Genomic DNA, 4413 nt, shown 5'->3' on the forward strand with positions numbered 1-4413 from the left:
TGGGGCTCTGTTTCTGAAAAACAGACCTAGGCCGTTTAATCTGGCTCAGTCATTGTAACAAAAGTTGAAGTCACTCTCAGGACCCCTCCAGGGTGGATCAGGATCAAACCAGACTCCTCAACTACCACTAATCTGCACTTCTAGGTCTAGATGGAAACGTAATTATTCTGTTTCAACAATCTGCATTCAGCTTGATGTGAAACTACCACATAGACTGTCTAGTTAACCATGCTCAGACAATAACAGTTGGCTATTCTACCTCATGTGATCTCAAATGAAAACGTCCATGCCCCAGTTGCCTCCTCTGCACCACTTTTCTCCGTGCTTCAGGCAAGAAAGGAGCCCAGAGGCCACTGCTACTAGCTCTGCCCTTGGTGCTGAATCATAATCTCCCCTCTATTCTGATCTCAGGCTCAGAATCAGTAATACAATACACACAGATGAGTCCTTGTCCTACTATACATTACAGAGGCTATGAATCAGAGGCAGAAATACTAGGATTTCTGCAAGGACAGGGAGAGGGAGAGGTGCTCAGAGAAATTTCTAAACTATGTTCTAAAATTAGGAAAAGCTTTCATTGTCTTAATTGTAATTTATTTCCTTTTAAGTTTCTATGCACTTCTCCAAATAAAACGTTTCACCCTGCTGCACAGTTATTTCTAGTAGGGCTATTTCTTCTATGAGTAGCAGTTTTTTTCTCATATTTCTAGTGTTCCAGGATTCTACCTCTGTGCTCTGTATGCGGTCTAAGACCTTGTTCAATGCACAGAGAGAAACCCAATATCATATACATACATACACACACACCCCCTACTCCCTCACCTGCTGCTGTGGGCACTCCCATATATACAGACATACACACTCCCTGGATGCTTAAGGCCCTATTTGGTTTAGGTAATGAGTAGAAGTTCTTTTTTCTCCCCTACCTAATAATAAACAAGACCTATTCGCAACACCTCTCAAATCCTCAAAATACTGCTTTCTCCTTTCCGTTGCTCCCAATAGAGGACCTGCAGGTAATAGGATTCAGTTTTATCTCCATAGCGACTCTGGCTCCCAGCACTATTTATAGCAGAGCCACAGCCCCTCCCCTGCTTGGTGACCGCACAGTGCTAGCAGCTGCTACTCCAGAGTCGGCCAAGGCCCATAACAATTCACTCTCCTTGAACCTAGAGACACTTCTCCCACTGACAGTACCTACTAAGAATTAGGTCATCTTCTCCCTCCTCTGTCTGTAGTTTGTACTTTGTCCTGATTCTGGCTTTTGATACTGATATCTCTACACCACCAGGTTTCCGAGCATGCTATATATTCATTTCTAGGTATCACCACTGCTTAACAAACCCAAACGGTCCCTTTGGTTCTCCCAATTGCAACAGAGTCATAAGCAAACTACAGGAGGTGGGGCACCATAACAGAGCTGCACTCAGCTCCTCCTGAGCAGAATGCAAGGGGGAGAGAAACAGAGAAATGAAATGGGATATGAGTAAAAAGCATGATTTGTTCTAACAAAGAATTATGTAGTTAATCTGTCATGCGATTCGAAAAAAAAAAACAATTGTATAGAAATGACTATAGTGGAAGGCAAAGCATCTCAAAGTAAAACAAAATTTATAGAACCAGAGCTCTAGGCTACACCTTGCAATCTATGTTTACATTGAAAACCAGGAGTCCTCTCCAGTCAAAATCTCAAAGATCAGGCCTGAAGCACCTACTGAGTATGCATCAGGCCCCTCTAGCCTTGGAGGGATCTCAGTCCCCATCCACTGAGAACTATCTGATGAAACTCAAGTCACTCACAATCATTTCCTTCCAGAGCCACAAGGACCCTGAGATCTTGTTATTATTCTAGCTATGGGTAGGATACGATTTTTAGCCAGAATTCACATCTGATCAGCAGCCACTGCCTTCAGTTATTCAGACTGCAGAGATAACTAGGATTTTTCTTCTCATTCTCTCCTCTCTCCCCTCCCCACAAAGATTAACATCTTTAATTCCTCTAAAGACTAAATCCTCTAACATCACCCACAACTCACATTCTGTCTTCACAACCAACGAGGCTCCAACTCTTGCCTCTAGCCTCAACCATATTTACTAACGTAGAGCCTCTGGTTCCTGTCTTTATGTACTCCAAAAGCATCAAGCTCAAAATGCATATCTATCTGCTGAAGTCCGACATCACCATCAGCTCCACCCAGAGGTAGAATTAGGATTCACAAACTTTTAAGTTATCTATGCCTTTTCAGCAGAAATGGCCATGCTAACCAACCCTTTGGATTCGTCCCTCATTTTGGACAGGATCTCACAGTAAAACCACAGGAACCAGAGAGCAATATGACATCTCTGCTGACGTGAGCACAACAAGAGGCTCTCCTCCCCTCCTCTACCTCCCCAGGCAGTGACCTTGCAAGCTCATCAGCACGGACTGGTCCAGCGTGCGGAAGAACTGGAGCAAGGAGGCTGGCAGCTGGCAGGGTTGGGGTAGAGGGAAGGGCAGGGAAAGGTGGAAGAAGGTAGATACACGAGGATAGGGAGGAGAGTGACTGCAGAAAGATGAAATATTGTTCTCACTCTCCAGCAAGTCAATTTTGAAACATCAAATTAAAAAAAAAAAAATTCTTGAGAACCAAACGTGGTTCTCCAAATTCCAGCCAAAAATAAGGCGCACGCACGCACGCACACGCACAAGCACACCCGCCAAGCGCTGTGCGGGCTCGGGCCCCAGGGCTGCCCAGCTCTGCCCGCCCCCTCACCTGCTGGACAGTTCTCCTCCGCCCCCGCCCCGAACCCGAACCCGAACCAGCGCCGCCCGTCCCGCAGGAACCAAGCCCAGTAGCCCGAGCCCCCTCCTCGGCCCGGGGCGCCCCCATCCCCGGCCCCGCCCCACGCCCTTTCACACTCCCCCAGGGCCTCCTCAGAGACCCCTTCCTCCAAGAGCCACGGTGTCCTCTCAGAGACCGTCTCTCACTCGGAGTCCCCAGACGCTCGCCCAAAACCCCCACCGGCCCAGACGCTCCTACCTCCCAAGCTCTGGGGGACTGGCCAGGCCCGGACCGACGTCCCCGGCAGAGGGGCGTCAGTCGCTCCCCAGCGCGGCGCCGCTCCGAACGGGCGCCAGTTCCGCGTCTGCACTGGGGGGCTCGCACCACTCGCGCGGGGTGCGGAGGGGGAGGCCGGGGCCGGGGCCGTACCATTCAGACCGGGGGGCCGGGGCTGCGCCGAGCCAAGCACCGCGGGGCGGGGCCGACCTCCGGAGACAGCGGCTGCGCACACACCTAATCTAGCGCCCATGGGCGGGGGAGGGCGCGCCAGGCCAACCCAGCACCGTCGCGTGCAAAGGGGCGGACACACAGCAGTACCTTCTGTTTGAGTTACTCAGAGAGACTTTAACCCGACGGGGTCATAGCGCCCATTTCGACGACATGTGGATTCCTCTGAAAGTCAGTTCCCGAGATAATCGGCCCCTGAGACTTCCTGACGGGCTCCCCATCCCCCTGCTTCCCCACCTCACGCGCTTTGGCGGTGCTCGGAGCCCGAGCAGGGAAGCCGGCTGCCGCGCGGTGGAGCCTACCAATCCTGGGCAGCGGGGGCGCAGGGGGGCGCGCGGCCGCGGTTACCTCCTCCGGGCGCGCGCGGGGGGGGGGGGGGCGTGACAGCGCCGCGGCGCCCGCTGGGAGATGGAGTCCAGTGCGTCCGCGAGGCCAGCCCCGCCGCAGGACAGCCTCCCCGCGGCCACACAGCTCTTCTCTTCCTGTCCCAAAGGACCTGGGAGCGGAAACTGGGTTCTGGGTCTTTCAGGTTGTGCCTTTTTCAGATGCCAAAGGAAAAACTACGGCATGCTACACACGCACGTGAGGTGCACCGCCGAGGCCTTAGCGCTGAAATCCAACACTTCCTCCTCCCCCGCAGAAAGGCAACCGGATCCTACCTGGATCCCAGCAGGGGAAGGGGGCGCCTAAGCCTCAGCATTCCATTTACCCATATGGCGCAGTGGGGGTTAGTAAGAAGAGGCCCCCTCTCACGGCCAAGCCTGTCACTTGTGACCCTCCCTCCTCTGAGCCTGGAGGCGGATCCTAAAGATCGCAGGCTTCCTCCTCTACTACCGTGTCCCTACCCCCAATACAGACATTGGTTTCTCATTTTGTATTCATTTTGATCTTCCTGTTCAAACAGTACCAGACCTATCAGTGAGGCGGCGCTGAGACATTTATGGCCATACCAAAGAGTGACAGTGGAGAATTTTTCTTGGGGCCCTGTGGGAAAAACAGGAAGTGGTGGAGGCAGGATGTGCAGAGCGCTGGAGAACCTTGTGCAAAGTGGCCCCCAGGCCCATCCGTTTGTGGGATCAGTGTGGTCTTCAGACACAGCACAGCGTTAGCGGGCGCCCCACTGCTCAGTAGCCACAAAACTCCC

At 52.5% G+C, this 4413-nt stretch overlaps 1 protein-coding gene across 46 annotated transcripts in view; it reads right to left on the minus strand.

The window, feature by feature from the left end:
* Positions 1–3599, minus strand: part of MADD (MAP kinase activating death domain) — a 58830-nt gene extending 55231 nt beyond the window's left edge. For 33 of the 46 annotated variants that reach the window (XM_033204789.1, XM_033204787.1, XM_033204786.1 and 30 more), the window contains exon 1: positions 3021–3133. The gene's annotated coding sequence lies outside the window, so the exon portion shown is untranslated. Of the gene's footprint in view, positions 1–3020; positions 3251–3359 lie in introns of those variants that run through there. The other 13 variants (XM_033204788.1, XM_033204785.1, XM_033204798.1 and 10 more) reach the window with 6 other exon arrangements.
* Between the last annotated feature and the right edge of the window lie 814 nt (positions 3600–4413).

This window comes from Trachypithecus francoisi, unplaced genomic scaffold (assembly GCF_009764315.1).
Source record: "Trachypithecus francoisi isolate TF-2019V2 unplaced genomic scaffold, Tfra_2.0 Lachesis_group8, whole genome shotgun sequence".
NCBI classification, from domain to species: domain Eukaryota; kingdom Metazoa; phylum Chordata; class Mammalia; order Primates; family Cercopithecidae; genus Trachypithecus; species Trachypithecus francoisi.